Source organism: Pundamilia nyererei, unplaced genomic scaffold, assembly GCF_000239375.1.
Source record: "Pundamilia nyererei isolate P.nyererei 1_Seehausen unplaced genomic scaffold, PunNye1.0 scaffold00009, whole genome shotgun sequence".
Taxonomy (NCBI): Eukaryota; Metazoa; Chordata; class Actinopteri; order Cichliformes; family Cichlidae; genus Pundamilia; species Pundamilia nyererei.
In genome coordinates this window covers 2745789-2766936 of record NW_005187410.1, presented here as the reverse complement: position 1 = coordinate 2766936, position 21148 = coordinate 2745789, and the positions used below count along the sequence as shown (strand labels likewise).

General features: G+C 37.2%; 1 long non-coding RNA gene across 1 annotated transcript; it reads right to left on the bottom strand.

Annotated features, from left to right (window-relative positions):
* Positions 1–9026: 9026 nt before the first annotated feature.
* On the bottom strand, positions 9027–21032 carry LOC102210287 (uncharacterized). The gene is made up of 5 exons (XR_311461.2): positions 20857–21032; positions 17378–17450; positions 11731–11791; positions 10771–10928; positions 9027–10310 (listed from the first exon to the last, which is right to left on the bottom strand). It is a non-coding gene; the product is annotated as an uncharacterized LOC102210287 (long non-coding RNA).
* Positions 21033–21148: the final 116 nt, after the last annotated feature.

The following is a 21148-nucleotide window of genomic DNA, read 5'->3' as shown; positions in this document are numbered from 1 at the left end:
TCCAAATGCCACTTAAGAAGACTTTGTTTGCTACACATGTAACAGCCACCGGCCCCTTGTGTCTTCTTCCATAGCTACTGATGTATTCTATGATAAAAAATAAAAGCCGTACTTATAAAATGCATGAGTGAATCAAAATGCTTACAAACTTGAAACAATCCATTATTATAGAAAGGATTGAATTAACTCCACTCTTGCACTAAGAATTGTTTGATGCCTTGAAAGATAATTTGCCATGTAATTCTTTTCACCTACACAGATGCACCAGCATACGAGGCGTACAGTTTTTGGGTTTTTTTTCTCCCTTACCATGATAACAACCATTAATTCATCAAGAGTAAATAAAATATTTTGTTGGGAAGGGACATTAATTATCACATTCATCTGCTTGCTGTTCCAAACTGAGCTATAATGAAATGTGCTGTAATAGAGATTGCTCTTGGGGAGGCAAGCCGTTTATGAATCGCTAGAGGTGCAGCAGCTGCCTTCCCCCTTGAGAGATAGAAATTTATGCCGTATACCCTGCTGATTGTTGAGAAGGTAAAGAACCAATAGCAGCATGTTCAGAGGTTTAATTTAAAGTGTGTTTCTCACTAGGCTGCTCACAACACTTAATTAAACTCTGCTGTTTTGGCAATGACAAATGCTGTGGTGCAGGAGGAAGCTGGGCTGCTGTGACTGAGAGGCTTTTGTAATTTCTTTCATGTGCAGCGATGGCCAGATCCAGGTCAGAAACTGTAGAATTAAAGAACTAAACAAGATTCAGACATGGGGAATAGGAGGGCAAGGGGGTGGGCGGTTACAGTCATTTCTTTCGCAGGAACACATCTATTTTTCTCTCTTTTTACGTCCTCTTTTTCATTTTTGGAAAGTTTTGTCATAGATTTATGAGGGCTTAGCTCCCGTGCCTGGTTTCCCGCACGTATTGCCTTTCACACTGTCGTTTCCTAAGGCATGTGTCTACTTGATGGAGACTTCAACATTTTACTGAAAGGTATGATGAATAAAATGAATAGCATGTTCCTGCACAGAATATTGTTCCTATTATTTTGTAATGGTCTGATCTTTCTATTAAGTCTCTTACCATGACTCTTGATTTGCAGAATCATATTTTTTACCACAGGAAACATTAAGTTTAAAATATTCAAGCAAGTGCGAAATTTAACTTCAGAGGTCTAACACACAACATCAAACTCAGAGCAGTCAACAAACTGACAGGGAGTGACTAATAGCTTTTTTTCAGGGTATAAATCCAATTCATGCCAAACAAAAATCTTATTTTGTTTCTGTAATGGTATGAACCGTATTACTGTGCATTTCATGAGATTCATTTAAAAAGGTGGAGCCAGTCTAGCACACAGCCTCTGCAAAGCCCTGCTTGCTGCCGTGTTATGAAGTCGCAGAACTCTGGCTATACTACCAGGAAATAACCACAAAGATGCCTGCGAGGCATAAACAGGAGCTGGAGCATTTCATTTAATAATGTAATCCATACTTTTAGGTAAAAGACTTAAATTCTTATGTACTTTTTTATTACTTGAGTGAATGGCACCACACATTTTTTTTCCTGTCACATGTCAATCTTTTTACGCAGACCTTTACCACAACTGTATAAATAAGTAGTGTTTTTACTGGTACAAAGCAAATAACAAGTCACATGATACAATTTCAAGGTGTTTCCCATGAGCACAAGCTCCTCAAGATTTAGCACCTTTAAATGCTAATACATCCTATTTTAGTACATTAATCTTTTTCTTTTTTGTAGCCTAATGTTAGATACTATTATTAAATTCTTTAAATTCTATATATAGAGTCTGTAGCTTATGTTTTTGCCATTTTCTCAAGGCAAATTCTATCTCCAGTGCAATACATTAATAGATATGGACAGATAATTATAACTGTCTTCAGGAGCATGTAAGAATGTATCTACCCATTCGTTTTGAAATTTAGTACAAAAACACCATTAGAGGTGAAAATGTTGTGACTGTGAATGTGAGTATTAAATATAAAAACAGAAGCACGCATATGTAAACAAAACAAAACAAAAAAACAAGAAACATTGTGTTTATTTAGCTGCTCATATAGGGGATGCAAACAGCTCTATATGTATTTTGGTGTTCTGTAAATGCCAGGGAGACACAGCAGCATCCGTTGGAGTTAACGGTGCAGCACTTTTGTGTTCAGTAGCACAAATCATTAATCATGAGGCCGGCCATATTCTTGTAGTGCCTGTGCTTTCATTACTGGGCCTAATTAAACAGTTCTGTGAACTGGAATCTCAGATTCCTCTGTTACAGATTATCATTAATTATGGTGAAAGTGCTCAGAGATGTTGGACTCAATTATATTCTGCTCAACCCTGGCAGTGGGGTGATTCATTGTTCTGAGCACTCCACAGCCGTACTGTCTCTGCTTATCACCAACCTCCACTTTTGTAAATTGGGCTCTGCCAGCCAACAAACTAAGAATTATGTGCTGCTTTTTTCATTACAGACATGTTGGAGGAGCACAGACCAATTAAGGGTGGGATATTTTGTGTGGAGTGATGAGGCAGGCATTGGTGCAAGGAGATGGGGGTTGGATGGGGGTACTAAGGGAATGAGCTCACCACCATGCTTAAGTTGGGGCTTTATTGCCATGTGTGGTGGATCTCTCCACCAGGTCTATTGACTGATTATGCTAAGCATATTTTCTCAATATCTCAATGCTCTCAGTATTGTAATTGTAAAATTTGAATGTGGACAGATATGATGCTGATATTTCGCTGCCAGTACTGTATACAAACACAGATTTTCAGTGTTGTGGAGAAGGGTTTAAGTGGAGATTTCTATTATAGTGGCAGCTTGGAGTGTGTCTAGCTGGGAGGAAAGTGATAACTTTTCATAATATTTGTGTATGACATGCAACTTTTTATGCAGCTGAACAATGTCAATATTACTTCTTTGGTCTTATGCAGGGTATGTGGGGGTCTATGATGGAAACAGTGTATGAATGAGATTATTGGTCACCTTTTTTGAGGGTCAGAGAATTGAGAGGAAAATCTGAATCAAAGGGAAGTCGACGTTCCAGTGGTAAGCTTAGGCCTTAGCGGTTTGTACAATTTCATATGCCACAGTAGGTAGTGATTTTAATATATATGAAAATCAGGGGGAACTGTGTGCAGGTGTTGCTTATAATATCACCAGTGGGAGATTTTACAAAGCAGGGCTGTTTTTGTTTCCTCCCACTACAGGGCTGTCTCAGAATGACTCCAAAAAAAAAAAAAAAAAAAAAAAAAAAAAAAATCAGTCTCACTTCCATTTACTTCAAAAATTAACACCTTGTGGTAAAAAGGGAGAGATGTGAGAGGAAGACAAAGCCCAATCTGAAATGTCAAAATTTAATTTCACAGTATCTTTGTTTTCCTCATAGTTCCTTAAACTATGGCTGATCTAATCCCATAATTCCCTCGGCAAAGGGGCAAGAAATGGGATTTTTCCTTCAAGTGACATAGCACCATCTCATTGAAAATGTAATGCACTACTTCCAAGTCACAGGTCAGCCGGCAATCTGAATTTTAAAAGGACTGTGAATAATATTCTGTTTTATTTTGAAAATGAACTTTGTGGCCTCCATCCTGAATCCAATATATGTCTTAATCTTCTGGGCTCTTGAAGCTCACATCTATGGAAGAAGGCCTTTGACTCCTGAACCTAATAAGGAAATCACTTGTTTTCTCATCCGTCTTCCCAGTTTTATAGGGCCCGACGCAAAACAGTCTTTTATTTTAAAAGTATCAGATGAACTGTAAAATATGTGTTATATAATATCGAGGCATTTCTTCCCTTTTATACGTACGGAAAAAACATTACTCAAGAGAGCCAATACAACACTAATCTGTCAGTAAATATAATGATAATATTATTGTCATCATCATTGTTACCATTTTTTTTTATTATATTTTACAAATTCAGATAGGGTATCTTTTCCACAGTGCATCCTAAAGATGAAAAGATTATCATTTGGGCATTTATTGTTATTCTGAACTGAACGTGGCTGACAGTGGCAGTGAATTTCAGCGTTAATTACGCACTAACCTTTTCAGAATGGATATTTAGACATGCTGTGTCCTGCGACTCTGAATGTTTCAGAAATGAAAACATCCAACGCCCGATCAGTATCTACTCACATTAGCATAGTGTTTTAAAGCCCAGTGCCCTAAAACATGCCACGGAAATCCTCTCCTATTTATCTTAAAATAGCCACTTAACTTTGACTGACACTAATTCTTACTACATGAAACTGTAGAAACCCCTCCATTTCCCCCTTCTGTCTCTGTCAGAAAATTACAAAAGACAGAGTTTGTGATGTCCCCAGTGTGCAAATCCTTTTATTCTGTCAGATTACAGCATTTGATATGACGTAGTGCGGCATTCTGGCCTCACATGCCTGCCAGAAAGAAGGGACCTGTCAGCAGCAGAGGAGAGCAGTGCAGATCATCACTCTGACTGATCCACAGGCCCAGAGACTGTCATCTCCTCCGACTGTACAAGTCAACACAAATAAAAGTGAGGAAGCAAAAGCCATAATGACTGGGAGAGATCCAGGCTCATTGTGGCCATTACTTTTATTCAAACCTTACAGATGACATGATGTGAAAAATGAGCCTGTGTCTAGTCGGGTGCCCATTAGTGAGTGAGCACATTATCTCCCCTTTTTCACATTGAATCTCCTCCCTGCATGCAGTGGCAGATGCTCCCGAGGAGTCACTCACTTTTATGGGCTTTTGACTGCAGTACTCTTTTAAATACAGGGGCCTCCACTAGGCAGAGATGATGTATGGCTGTCAGTGCTCTTTACCTCACTGACAGATGCCTTCAGTGGATCCCTGCTTAAACCTTCTGTCTAAAACTAACGGGGACAGCTAACCTCTTCCTTCACAGAGCAGACAAGCATGCATCAAATTGATTATTGCTGGAGAGGGGGTGATTTCTAAAAAAATCTCTATTACCAGACAATTACAGTGCAATTTACTTAAGTACAGTCTGAAGGCAATCATGAAATACAATTCCCCAAAACCCAAACGAGTACTATACTCAGAACCTAAAAATTATAAATATTGAATCTATTATATGGAGTATAGGAGAAGATAAATTTGATTACCACAAAATGAAGATGGACTAGTGGCCCACACAAAAAAGAAAAAGAAAAAAAGAGGAAGAAGACCCATTGAAGAAATGTTAAACCTCTCGATGCAGTAACACCGCTAATTGTTATCAAAAATCCCCAAGATGATGAAGGAAAATCGGTTACTTTGTCAGATTACTATGTTTAAGACGCATGGAGGAGACTGACAGGAAGAAGAAAAAGTGCTTCTCTTTCTTTTCCATCTATCTAGGTGGCAAATTTATGTGGTACACACTCAGGAAAGAAAAAAAAACTTGCTTGGAGATATTTCAACCTATTTTTTGGCACATTTTCAAAGGAATGAAGCAACGCAAATTTACAAAGCCTCAACTTTGATATGAATTCTACAAATTTTTTCAGTGAACAGACATAACGGCAATTCTTTGCAGACTCTTGGCAAAACCCTCCATCTGATCTTTTAAGGGCTGATGAAATGAATATGTAAAAAGTGGAACTGTTGGAAAATAAGAAAATGTGTGAAGTGAGAAATAAACATAATGTCAGCTGAGAAACATGTGAATAAATCCCCTTTTTCATTCCCAGTGGCCAGTCATGCATCAGTGTACAGTGTGCTGCAGTGAGCAAATATTCAGCAGCATGGAAACCCCCAGAGAAGGTGGAGCTTATTTTTAAAATAACAAACTTTATTCTACAATAAGAAATACATCTAGATTCGGTGCTACAGAGCAAAGCTCAGAGGTTGTGTTCGGTGACAGGGAGCCTTGGCTTCTCTCAGGCATGAGTATGAACCACAGCCGCCTGGTTCAATCTAATCTCTGACAAGAAACAACAAGCCTTTGGGACACCCCTGGGGTCCACCTCAACACCACACAACATCATAAGCAGCTCAACTCAGAGGGTTAGATCTACTGTAGCTGTCAGGGGAGAAATATGTTTCCATTTTACTACTTCAGTGGCAAGGAAGACCATACAAATGCTCCTCTATTGCCTTCACTATTGCTCACTCGTTTGAATCCCTCTTTTCTCTCTTTCGCCTCTGTCGGTTTTCTCCCAGCACACATACTCAAGGGGTTCCTTGGTGACTGCGTCCCATTACTAGCAAATGACAGCTGCACAACAGAGCTGAATGTCCCCAGTGACTCTGTTCACCACATTCCCAAATCCAGAAGTGTGCAGGATAAACAGGATTTGGTAGTTTCAACCCAATTCACTTCTGTCTGTTAAATTAGTAATTTGAAAAAAGTTGTTCCAGGGATCAACAGTTATGCAAAAATTGTTATAAGATATTAATATTTTCTGAAAGAAATTACAGCATTTTATCATTCCCTTGTCCAACACACACAAACTTATCAGCTGAGTAATGTTAATTTATCAAAAGGTGTCAATACTTGTCAGTGAAGTACTAAAACCAAAGATATACAGAGAGCAGTTATGCAAACTTAGTTTCATAATTTGTAATCAATTCCAATTAGTATATTTGCAAATACTGACAATATGAATGGTATGTCAATATTATATACTGCAGTATCTAGGCCATTTTTTAAATTATATGTTTATAATTATTACTGATTCCAATAAGCCTATTTCAGTAACAGTAAAGTCAATTGCAACAGGCTGTCATTAATTTCAGCAGCAAGGTGACTAGGTGACCATTTTATCTGGTCACAGACAGTAAATTTCAGTACCACGGGGTAATGTTAATACCATCAGGGCAATGCCTGTTATGCACAGAAGGCTTCACAGTATAATAGTTTATAGATGCAAGTTACTGTTGACTGTTCACATTGTTCACACTGTTCAGACAGTCTGTTCCACTGTCAGTGTTTATCCAAACATGCTAAGTTCCAGTGATTCCACAAGGATCTCAGGCATGATTGTGTTAATCACCTGACACACCTGATTTACCGATTCATTTTCCCCATTCATCTTGGGCAAATGTAGCGACAGCTTGCAATCTGTTTGTTTTGAGTTGTCAAAAAGGAACCAAAGGCATGTATCAACACGGAATAAATGCTACTGCAAGATGTCACCGGCTGCACATGAGATGATGAATTGCAATCATATGTTAATCAGTCGAAGTTGCAGTGATGAGTTGTTTACATGGCGTTCCGTCACGAACCTTGGGCTGCTTTATAGATATGGGTTCTCAAACTGACAGGAGCAGGTTGCCATTTGTGGTACTAATGAACAGCCTTAACTTCTTTTTTTTTTGTTTTGTTCTTTTTATCTTGTTTGTTTTCCAGCACCATAGGAACAACTAAAAATGCATTTATGGATTAAAAAGTGTCTTCAGTGAAAAATTAGCTGAGTTTGCTCATGCGATTATAATTACTTTCTTTAAATTTGGCCGCTTGTTATTGTTGTTACAAAATGTATGCATGACGAGCGCTGCTAAGACTGCCTGACAATACTGCAAAACCAGTAGCGTTTTCATCCTTCATCACTCACTGTATTGCTCTCTGACATGCATGCAAACCATGTAATGTATGTGTGGGTGTGTGCGTGTCTGTTGTGGAAAGCTGGCCACAGAGCAAACAGCAGTAGGTCCAGCAACAAGGTCAATACTAGCGTAAGTACCTTTTTATTTCCCTAGCCTCCCACAGTGTTAGATCCCACAGTTTGTCCAGCAAACGTACTAATGACTGGGATAGCCTTTCTGCTTTGCTTTTGGTTTCCATTGGTAGGAGAATGGGCAGGAGCTAGCTGATACTTTAGTAATTAGAGGACACTAATATGACAACACATACACAATCTGTAGACTAATATTGAGATAAAAGGGAATTAGGTACAAAAATCAATATCTCAGATATTAAAACGACCTTAGTATATATATTAACAATATTTTAGCACATAATTTAAAAAGAATATCTAAAATATAATTATTCTCTTCTATTATTAGTATTCAATAACAATATCTCAGAAGTGACCTAACTGTACCTGAAATTTTCTTTAAAAATAAATGTGGAGCTACTTGGTACGGTTGATAAAGCAACATTATTATCAGGCATATTTTCATGCAATAATTAACAGCACACTACTTGACAACATTGGTGGCTCTGCAATCTTGCATCCTGTCCTACTGGCTCAATACAACCTCTGTCAGTCATCTAAAGTGTACAGTAATGCTGGGGGGTTATATTTGATGCACTGGCATATTATTTCTTCAAATGCTGCTATACAGAAACAAGTAAAACAAACAAAAAAAAACACCTTCATGTTTCAAGAGGTGTAAATGTATTAAATTACTTCACGCCAAGAACACCATGCGTTCAGGAGCAGCCTGTATTAGATGCACACCTTTTTTCATCATATTGCAAAACAACTGATATCAGACTTCAAATTAATAACCCACAATAACACAACAAGGGACACTAGGGTCATTTCTGGTCATGCTGCATCTGTGCCGATATTATCAGCCAATATTCATTTACTGATCTATTGGTATCAGCATTTAACTGCCAATAAATGAAAGTAAAGAAGAAACAAGGAGAAGGTCTCTCAACAATGTCATCAGTGTTGTTGCATATTTCGTCCACCAGAGGGCACTTCACTATTGCATCACATGTTTTTGCATGCCACAAGCACAATAATCAGCTAATCTGAATAGAAGCAGGTAGAATAAATAAAAGCTACATTTAAAAAATGTAAGAGAAATCTGTTTATAAAAATCAGTTAAGAAAAAAAAAAAAGTCCTATATTTCATACTATCTGATTTCAAAAATCACCAAATATCGGTATCAGTATCGGTCGTAAAAATTCTGTATCAACTGGGCTCTAGAGGACGTGGCACTATATGGCACTACATTTAACCAAAAAAAAGCATAACAGGCAGAAGGCTAAGCTTTGTGTCAAACATTTATTTTTTGATAAAAGACTCAGGGTAGAATATTTATGAGTTTTCTTGGGTGATTTTATTTTAAGCTATTTATGTTTCATTTCTTTTATGATGACATTCAAGTGTTTAGTGAGCCATTGTAAACCTTTATAAAGCCACTTTTTTGCAGGAGTAGTAACAATAATAATAATAACAGTATTGTGACACACTGAAACTGCCAGAACCTTAAAAAATTACTGTGATGTCAATTTCTGCCCAGCACTAATGCACAGCACACTGCAAGTGAAGTATAGCGGTGAAAGCCCATGAAGTTTTTAACTGTTAGCTGATGCTGCCTTGAGGACTTGATCAATCCTGCTTAATGAAAATAGCCATGACTCTCTAAGGGATTTATTAAATAAGTGAAAATGCAAACAAGGTAATATTTTTAGAGAACTGGAAGTGACAATATAACGAAAGTAATTATAACAGTATATGAAAAATGCAGCGAGAGGCTGCTGTGTGTAAATAAATTAGAATCAAGAGTAAATAGAAACATCACAAGCACAGACACACTTATAAACTATGCTACAACTAAATTGCTTCCACACTCCATGGGCTCAATATGCGATTTAAAAGAACCTAGCGGTGGCAATATTCCTCTGATATGGTGTTTAGTTTTAATAGGAACCCTCAGCTCAAATATGAGCTGACAAACACAGCAAGACAAACACAGTCTCTCTCCGGCAATGAAATATACACTATCAAATAGACCTGTACCTTTTTGAATCCGCCGTGTGGGTGAAACTAAAGCGCAGAACAAACAGCATTCTGATATGGCTTTGAGGGTGATAACAGCGTCTGACAGGGTGGAGAGAGCAGCCTTTGGGCTCGGTGCGAAAACACAACCTGTGATTGACATGATTCCCTGGCCTTAGAGAAGTTTACCTTTTAATAAGAGCTCAGAGAGGCCCTCTCAACAGCCTAGGCTTTCACCGACAGCAAGGGACGTTTGGGGAGGTGTATGTGCATATGTATTTATGTGTGTTAGGCTTATTTGTGTGCATGTGTATCGACCCACATGTGTATCTGTGCCCACTTGTAGCAGATTTCAATCAAGGATTTCAGCCATGCCCAAATATCCCTTCTCTTTTGGGCTGAGTTGTTTGAAGAAAATGAGTGGATTCAGGATCAAGAGCCTTTCTGGAGGAATTTAAGTCTGTTTGAGGATTATGACTTCTTCATCCTGTACAAAGCCTGCAGAGACAGCTATATGCTAGCCCTTGGTGGCCGGGCTTAGCAATGCATTCCAGACTGCGATATAGAAGAGATAAAACCCAGGAAAGACATCACGGCGTTGGGCACAGATCTGCAAAATAAACAGGGAAATCTGAACCTTTCCAATTTTCATGTTGAATAATTCTTTCATGGTCTTAGAATATGCATGCTTAAAAATGTTACAGATGTGCTGTAATAGGAGGATATGTGGGAGGGTGAAGAAAGTTTTTCCTAGTAACCTCAAATAATACTGATGAAAACACTGCTCTTTAGCTGATAAACATAATTGCAAGCCCGCTTACTGCCTTTGTGAAATCCTGCAAACATTTCTCTGTACTTCTGACTCATGATTTCCTCTTCATGCCGGGGCTTGTTTCTTTGAACTCATCAAACTGCTGCAAAAGCCACACCTCTTTTCCTCTGACTTATAATTACAATTATCACGCCAACACATCCCCTGCCAGCTCTGCTCAGCATCTTCAGGTTTCAGCCAGGCTTCCTGCAGCATTGACAACATGCCGGATCTATTTCTGAGAGATGCCACAACTAACCTAGCCTCCAGTGAAAGCCACAGTGACTGTGAGGGCCACCTCGCATAAACTTCAGCTGATGAGAAAATAATGTCTGCACCGCGGCCAGCTACTTCTGGATCATCTCTGGAGTGAGCGCTGCTCAAATCTGTCATTATTTACCCTGTTTACAGCATAACCTGAAAGCAAAACAAGAAATCAATAGAAAATGGGGACAAATTACTGTAAGCATCAATATTTAAGACAGCTGAGATAAAGGGCTCTGAGCTGGTAATAGATTCTTTCCATTTACCATAAGCTTATTGAGAAGAGGGTTTGTCAATTGCTGATAAGCCCATTAGTTAGTTGTTGATAAAACAATTTAGTATCATTAAAGCTCTAAATATAACAAATAGAGCTTGTTAAAAGATAAGATTAATATCTAGCAATCATGTTGCCTCTCTTTTCTGGTGCATTTCTTTATTTTGACATAAACTTCAATGTAATTGTGTAGCTCACAATGAGAATTTACAGCAACATTATGCAGCAAAATCCAGTGAGTACGGTTGTTATGCATGAAATGATCCAACTTCTGATACCAAGTTGCCTCAGACTCTGACATTACAGAACAGAACGTTGATCTTGCCTGTCTACCAAGAATAATGAATATTACCACTAACTATTAGAATGTTAATACCATTATAAAGTATATTATTAATACATCGCACACCCAAATGTCCCAAGTACTTAAACAGATTAAGAACTGTAAGCTTAATTTTCCTTATAAATCCTACTAACTTGAATTATTTGAGTTCCTGGGACATTTTCTTCCTATTTAAGATGTAACTGATTGACTAAGCAAAAGATACGTTTTGTTGTTATGTGGACTGTGTAAGGAAAGTTTTTGCATTAGTAAAATATTATGTATGTTTTTCAAACCACGTTGTTGTACGTTTCTTCCATTATGTTTTCTTTTTATTTACTCAGGCTGTGTTTTAGTACCTTAATGTTGGATTAGAGAAGCAGCGGCACCATAGGTGGAGTGACACCCCTTTGCTGGTATCTACACAGAGAAAATTATTTCTGATCAGAGAAATTCCATGCATGACAAAAACAATATCAGGACGTTGATTTTACTCACGCTACAGTCCTTTTGTGTGTTTGTGTACCTTTAATCCCATGGGGTATGACAAAAATGATCATAAGTAAAAATTAAAATGCAGCATGTAATCCAAGTACAGTTTACAGTGATTTTGAGAGTAAACATGCTTTATTCAGCAATAAAAGACACATAATAGAACACACACATAGACAGCTAAAACCTCCTAACAGTATGTGAATCTCAAGAGTGCTTTGCTTTGTTGTGAAGGTTACCTGACTTTGCTTTACCCCAGAGCAAAGAGACTCAACTCGCTTCACTCTTACATTTTTTGTTCTTGATCAAGTTTACTAAACCCCGTACAAAATGCAGCCAAACGCACGAAGCAAAGCGATCATCCCGGGCAAAGGAAGCTATGAACGAGCAGGAAAGAGGAAGTAGCATCTCCAACAGACAGTCGCAGCAGGGCACGGACTAACTATAGCCACATCAATGACTAACTCTCACAGCAAGGACACCTCCCTTCACTTTGAAAAGAAAATAAATTAAACAACAAAGGGGGACACTGACATTCACAGCCTTTCAGTTTTATTGCACCAAATAACTACTCGTCATACTTCCAGCACAGGATCATTGTTAAGTTCAGTCCATAAAAACAACACGAAGAAGAAGAAAAAAAACATTTTGAGAACAAGAAGTTTTCTTCCCAGCTGGAATGATGATTGCTTTATGAATTTGTAGTTGATGTAGAAAAAGGTTCCCTCATCTCCTGGCCTAATATGGTCATTCCAACACAGGAGGACACCCATCTTTGTACTTCTTCATGCATTACACACACAATCAATAATGGAAAAATATACACTGTGAAAGGCCTTAGTTGCACTGCCTACAAGCGGCATTGATTAATGATTTTGTGCCAGTTATGACAGCAAGGTGCATGCAGTGAAGAGAGTGGAAGGCCTTTTTAATAGTGCAAGGAGAGAATTAAATCAAACCCAGGAGGGCCTCCACTGGAAAGGAGAGATGCTGCATCTCTCTGCTCTAAATCACAGCTCTACTTAAGCCCAGCCTTCTCTTTCCCCATTTTTCTACATTATCAAAGGAAACCTGTCACTGCTGTCTATGGTAAAGTTTACAAATCATGATTTATCAGAGAGAGGATCTCTAAACACCTGTGTGAGAAAATAAGCATCCCCTGCATTATTATTTATAGGCCAAAAAGTTTGTTTAGTCTTCCTTTGACTTGAGAAAGCGTTTCAAAACTTTGAAATCCAAGTTTTGAAAAATGCATTTAAAAAGCATTTGATTCCATTTGCGTACCTGCATATGTCATGTCCAAACAACGTCTCAAGTTGTTAAGTCGTCAGTGCAAAAACAAGCAAAATGCAGCTTGATATTATCCCAGAGTTGGCTAAATTAAATTTAAAATTCCACAAAAACAAATTAATAAATAAATAAAATATAAAATACACTAGGAAGAGAAACATGTTTAGCAGATTTATAACCTCTATTTTCTTTTCAAAAGGCTGGAGATTCTCAAATAGCCATGAGTCTTTATTTCTAACAACATAAGGGAATCCTAAGGATCCTCCTAAGGATCCTCCTATGTCTGCTGCTAGAGATGCAAACATCACACTTAAAACCTGCAATCCATACATTTAGCTCAGACATCTCTAGAAAAACAACATTTTAAATACACAGTACATTCTGAAATAGTCCATTACTTATTTTTAAACCTTTATGTCTTGAGAGCCCTAAACCACAACCCAGTTTTGAGACACTTTGTGCAGTGCAAACCGACAAAGCCGCAGAAGCTGGGGAGAGAAAATCCTTCTTACTGGCCACCAAGGCCAGTCGCTACCAGAATACTCCAGAAAAAAGCAGCAGCCCGAAAGCCATATAAAGAGAAGAGACGAACCCAGGGTGATGAGCACTCACTCTGTCTTCTCTTTGTTCCTAATACAGAACTTTCTCCAGGCATGAGCTTTCTGAGTAAGATATATACGACAGAATAACCACAGTGCTTTGTTTGTATAGAAAATACATTAGGATAAGACTGCTGCAAAAGTTTGAAAATGCCATTGGGGATTAGTGTGTAAATACACATTGTTGATGGGAAACTGATGTCATTAGAAAAAATATATATATATATATTATTTTAACAAAGACTGTAATTAAATAGAAAACACACATTCTACACATGTGCACTTAAAAGGAAGCAGATGTAACACAAACACTGAATATGAACATTTTTTTCCTTTTCTATTATTTTGTTCCATTAATATTTCAGTTTAATAATTAATAATATTTTTTTCATATCAATGCCTAAGAGTGTGATGTGAGCTGATTTGTGTTGTTAGGTTAATGGCCTGTGCATTTCAAATGTTTCACAGTAACATTTGAAGACAACTGGTAAAAGTGTCCACTGACTATAAATGAACAGAGCTTTAAATCCACCACACTTCCTAATGTAAAACAATTTCTTTTAAATTTAAATGGGGGTTTTTATAACCATAACCAAAGCAAATATCAGTTAAATAATAATTTCATAATTTCCCAATCTTTAAACACTGACCAGGCCTGAAGGTTAAAGAAATCACAAACTCCTTTACTATTTAAAAAATGTTAAAATATTTATACGAGAAAAAACAAAAACGAGGGCTTTGGGAAGGGGAAAAAAGCAAACAAGAAAACCGTTGCTCTAAGGGAAGTCCAGGCTGTAAATGTGCACAATATTCCACATTATATACATGTCATTTCAGAGTGCGCTCCAAGTGACGCAGTGTCAAATCTGTGTGACAGATTTAGGTGAACGCTGGTGAAGGGAGCTCTGCGTGGGGAGAGCGGCTTAGGGCTGACTCAAGCAGCCAGTACAAGATCTCCAGCAGGCAGAAAGGAGCCCTTCTCAGTGCGGAGCAGATGCCTGTCCAGCCCACCAACACCGAGTGCCAAGCAATAACCTGACACCATTGCCATCTTCTGACTATATTCACACATGACTCTTGGTATATACTGCGTATGGCGAAACACTGACAAGATAAGAAAATGCAAAGGAAAATTTAAAGCTGCTTCAAAAGGCTAAAGTCGAGTGTTCTATAGATAAAACCAATATTAGGAGTTTTTTTTATTTTAGTAAGACTGAATTGGTTCAACAAGTTCATGCTTCTCATGATATATACAGAGATGTGAACTAAGACACAGAGCCAGTATGTTGATTTATAATGTAATGTCTCCCTCTTTAGGTGGATATTGTGTGAGTCTTTCAAGAGTCCAAAACAAGAGGATTTGATTTTGACTGAGGACTACTTTTGTCATTTTTTTTTATAAATAAAAATAAATCTGTGTTTGTGTTTTTGTTTTTTTCACATAATGTTTTGTGTTTATGTGTAGTGAAACTTGAATTTAAAAAAGTACCTGTGGACATTTTAATTGAACTATGATGAGATTTAACAGTTTATTTTGAGGTAGAAAGCAGTTGTTTACGCTGAAGTTTAGATGTAATAGTGCTCTGAGAGTAGGATGCTGGGAAGTTCATTCTGAAATCTGGGCGCTTCCTGACATCTAGTGGACAAAACCGAGACTTCGCCCATGCTAGTACAAGGCAGCTGCACTATAAATGCAATTTTAAAGAGTATATTTTTCATTAACAGTGCATATCTAGCCAACATATTCTGGCAGCTTGCAGATACCATTTAGGAGTTGTGGGGTTTTGTTTTCTTTTGTTTTAAAAGCTTAAATGTTTAAATTCCATTCAGGCATATTCATCACAATAGTAGTAGAGCCTACAGTATTCTTAGTACTTATTATTTTTTTAATACATTATGAATCTTCTTCCGAATCTATCACATTCACCTTTATCATACATTATAGGCACAAAGATAATAATAATCTAGGACATAGGTGTCAAACTCTGGCCCGCGGGCCAAATTTGACCAGCAGAATTACATTTGGCCCGCGAAGCCATACCAAATTACTATTAGCGCTGGCCTACTGGTATTACACAGCTAATATATATATTGTTTAGTATTAAGCTTTGCTTGTTCCATATTCAGTTTTTCAGCAAAACTTGTTTGAGTCCATAAGAAAAGATTCATTCTTATATCTAGAGGAAGTTTTTTTTTTCAATAAATATTAGCGTTAGCCCGCGACTTTGTTCCAGTTTTGAATTTTGGCCCACTGTGTATTTGAATTTGACACCCCTGATCTAGGAAGACAAATGAACCCAGGGTAAATACACATATGTAGAAATATGAGATACAGGAGATTGTTTTCCAGCAATAAAAATCTTTTTGCATTTGAAAAACATGGTGGTGAGAGCCTGTTCTCCTGTATCCACATGGGCCAGAACAGCTCCCAGTTATTGACTAACAATGAATTGTGATTAAACTAAGAAACTTTGAAGGAAAATGTCAGAAAATCTGCATAATAACAAATCGTTCTATCAAAGAATGGTCAGAGCTAATGTTTTGGAATCGCCAACTTATAATTCAAACTAGGGCTGGGCCATATCATACCGTTCACGGTAATACCAGTATAATGTTAGGCAATGATAAGAAAATGAAATATCGCGATAGAATATGGGTAAACACGCATGCGCAGTGCCTTTGTTTTCATACGCACATGGCGGAAAAAGCATGGCGGCGACGGAGAAAGAGGAGGGCGAAAGCGGATCGTTGAATGAAACGGATGACCAAAGTTTAACCAAAGGGTATTTCCAGTGGAAATTGGCCGACATATCCAAATTCCACTGGAAATACCTTTTGGTTAAACTGTCAGCAAGGAATTTGCATTTGCACTGTTAATTTTTTTATATACATGTTTAAGTGAAAATACATTGATGGGGTTCTTTTGCACTAATAAAGTTGTGGAGTTGTAAAGTATTTTGTCTTGCGTCAATTATATCGTTATCGCAAACGTTCAAGTATATATCGTGATAAATATTTTTGGCCATATTTCCCTGCCCTAATTCAAACCCTAATGCACTACAAATGTCAAAGCGCCTCACAGAAATGTGAGAAAGCCAATCAGCAATTTTTTGAAGTTGGTCAAGGATCACTGTAGTACTTTACTCAATGTAAACAAAAAATAGGCTCAGAGACCCAATCTGTAACCATCAAGCTACCATGGACAACAAAGGAAAGATTTGTACAACAATTACTTGCAGTTGCTCTGACAGTGAGTACTAAAGTCCCATTCACAGGCCTAGAGAATGATCAGTAACAAGAATGACGGCACTCACTAGCCATTGGTTGCAAAGAGGTATATGGTGCTGTACCGAAAATCTCATTGTATACACAAGCTGATAAAACTGCAGTTGGTTTGGTCACTAGCCTGTTGCTGCGGTCACCAGTAGCTTGTATAAATGACACTGACTTCCTGCAAACTGACACAAAACTTACCAAGCAGTACTGAAAACACAAAAGAAAAGGAGAATGTCCACCTTCAAAGTAAAGGTGAAACTTTTACTTTGAAAGCAAACATTCTCTGCTTCTGGTCAGTGTCAATTTCAAGAGTCACTACAGCTCATAAAGAAAATAGAATTTTTCTTACCAGAGGTTATCATGGGTACGACCTTAGTGGTTAATAGGCTCAGACTCCCCTGCCACGAATGGATGGACGGATGCTGCAGGAATAAGTATAAACAGAAATGTATGATCTTAAAAGCCTGTCCATCTTTACCTACAATTAAAGTTTGTTAAAGACTCAGTTAATCAGTAAAGTTGTAGTTTTACAAACAACCTACCTTAAATGTTTCTTTACATTGTTCAAAATATATCATTCATCAAGCGTTCTATATTAAATTATTATGGGACAGGTTAAGGGTAATTTAACACCAATTTCACTTCATGCTGGCCAAATAATAATAATAATAATAACAACAATAATAATAACAAAATACTACTATTACTACTAATAATAATAAAAATAAAACCAGATGGTATATTTGAAACTATTAAACAGCCTGCTGCTTACATAAACCGCTGTCTAAACTGTTCTACATTTAGTATAACATCGCAGCTATTGGATACAAGATTATTTTATAACTAAAATTACTGTAGGGCTTCAATTTGGTTTGGGCTGTATTTCAGCCACAACACATGTAATTAACTCAACTAATAAAGCAGTCATTACCTCAATAATCAGTATCAATAATTAAAAATTGACAAAAAAAAAAAAGCCTTCACTCATACCATTAGGTCTAATAACTCTAAATTAAATGCAGCTGCAGAAGCTATATAAAATGTGTCATCTTGCAAATATTGAACGTTTTGCGAGTTTCATTTTGTACTTTTCTCCCCAAAGTCACCTTGACATTAGTCCTTCTCACTGAGACAGAGCAGCAACATTGGATAGATGGAAAGCAAAGAGGACAGAAATAGAAACTAACACAAAGAACTCATTTTGTTTCGTAAGTAAATGTAAATTAGTCTCACATTCTGCTTGTGAAAAAAGGACTAAAAATGCCTAAAGGCCTACTTAAGATAAGCTAGCAGACTGTTAAATTAAGTTCAACTTAAAGCAGTCCAATTAGCCATTGGAGTTTGACCAGAATATTAAAGCAATTCAAATTAAAGTGTGGACAGGTAATGTTAATGAGCTAGAATGCGAATTATTTCTATTTTAATGTGGTTATTAAAGAAGACAGGTCCACACATAATCATCCATTCATGTTAATGCTTCTTTTGAACACCATCATTTAATGTTTTACTGTAATGACCTGGTCATTTTGGAATATTCTAGCAGCTTATGCACATGCAGAGACACACAAAAACACATGTGGGTACATCCTGGACAGGTTACCAGTCTATCACAGGGCTAACAGTAAATCATTTACTTTTTGTATGACTTTGTTTGGGTACTGACAGCACTGGTTAAAGCAAACAAAATATCCTAGCTTGGTTTGTTACCCTGTGAGTTGAAAGAAGCTTTTATTTAGACTTACTCGAAACCACAATCTTTTTGTTAACTACATCAATGTGGATTTGACCACAGACTATCGGTTTCCAAATTCTGGTCTCTAATGTAAAAGTTTGTATACCTCACCAACACGCCTAAACCTTCCATCGACTCTAAGGCAGTTTAAAGATGTGGTACTTCTTTCATTTAAAACATTAATTTTTCATAAAATGGAGTCCAGCCAAAAGTTACAATGCCAGCACAACATAATTGGGAAAGTAATGAAAGTGAATGTGATTTCTGAGAAGTGGCTAAAATTATTCTTCAGAAATGATTCACTGAAAAACTGTTAAATAATGAGTCAGTCATTAGTGCTTTTCTTGAAAGATCCACTTAATTCTTACAAGTTTCTAAGGGCCACTTAGATATGCAACTTCACAGGATTAAAAAGCGTGTGCACCACCTCTTCAAAGAATGGTTCTGACACGTGTGGATAGCTGGGTGAACTTTAACTCCATCTGTTAACTGGAATTAGTTATAGCTGTTCTAGAGTCTGCTAGCCCTCTGTTAAATGGTGAAATGGACCTCTTCACTGCCATCGTGCTTGTGGTGCCTTTTGGAGCAATTTGGAGTCATTTTACAAATATCTGGCCTGCTGTTTGGTTTAAACTGTCCAAAAATTTTACTTGTGGAGAGTGAAAAATAAAAATAAAAATGAGGGACTTTTGCTAGCTGTCCTTGAATTTACTTCTACTACTACTTTCCAGCAACGGTGGCAAGAGTACAGACCTTTTTTTTTAAACTTAATTAGAACTACAGATACCTGTGTTTAAAAATGCTCAATTAAATACTGAACTATTGAAGCAACTTATTTACTTAAGTACAAAAAAAAAGTACAGGCTCTGAAATGTACTAACAGTAGGAAAGTAAAAAGTAGCTCTTTGAAGGACAGTTCTAATAACTCTTTTTGTAAAAAAGTAACTGAACTTGTGCTATAGTAATATAATATAAAACAATATTAGTACATGGAAAGGAAAATATTATTTCAATCTAAATTCTAATTCTCATGAAAGCTTCGATCTGTTATGTAGGACTCATATGGTGAAAGAGGTTTTTTTATTTTTAAAAACAGCTATTTTTTGTTGCCTGTGTTGTAAAGGGTGACTCTGCCTCCACAACTAAACAGGAAAGTTTGTACAGTCAGGGGCTACAGTTGGATGCCTCAGCATAGGGAAAAGAATCACAACTCACAGTAATTTCTAATGTGAGCTTCAACAGGTTTTCTTAGTGTACATGCTGTGATCAACTGACCTGCTGCTCGTTGTGGATTTACAAAGATAATTTCAACAATATGTAAGCAGTTTCATGAGCCATCTTGACTGATATCCATCCCCTACACTGACACTATATTGTTTATACTATCTTTATGCTAGATAATACACAGTTGGTATAAAGTTGCAATTCAGTTAATTAATGGAAGCATCATCAGCGTAAATGCAAATTTATCTCTGCTACACTTGATGTAACTAAAATCCGACCTTCAGCACCACAGCCACTGTGTATCAATCCAACACAGAGCTTTACTCTGAATTCACCACAGTATTGCAAACTAACCTGTTTTTTTTTTTTTTTTGGAAAAAAAACTACCCAATGTTTTCATGCAACACTGAATAATAAAGTTAGTATAGTTTGTTTTGCAGGACTTTTGACAAAATAAACATACATAATTTATCAAAACACATGATATACAAATCAAATATATGAAAATTTATGAAAAGTCTGTAAAAATATTTAAAATTTTAATCTGCAGATTTAATTCACGTTTGACTGAGTAGCCCTTACCATTAAATACAACCCCTCTCTACATTTGAAATTACAGTATCTCCTAATTTAAAACTCCCCTCATGCGTCCCCAATCTTCTGTAGAGCTAGCTAGATGCTAGTAGCACAAACACAACTTGGACACCTGCACTCCTTCCGGCCTCCTTTAACTGCCCTACGAATGATACTGTTGATCTTAAACTAACAACTCGGCTTTAAAAGGTAAGGAGTAGAAAGTACAGATATGTGTTTAAAAATGTAGGGAGTAAAAGTAAAGACTTGTCGGTAATGCTCAAGTAAAGTACAGATACCTGAAAAATCTACTTCGTTACCTCCCATCTCTGGAAGTATGACATTACTTCCGTTGTAAGTTTCTTCACTTCTCTAAGGGATGCAAATAGAAAAAAAAATTTAAATGAAAATTTTGCACCCTTTAACGTGCTGATTTTAGTTTCTGTGTTCATGATGGGGTCACCATTACTGTTCTGAAGGCAGGACTGTGATGCAGTTTTCTGCCTCGCCACTAGAGGGCACGGCCGTTTTGTGAGTAATGATTTGACTGGGATGAAAAATGGTGTTCATGGAGGCAGTGTGAATCACAAG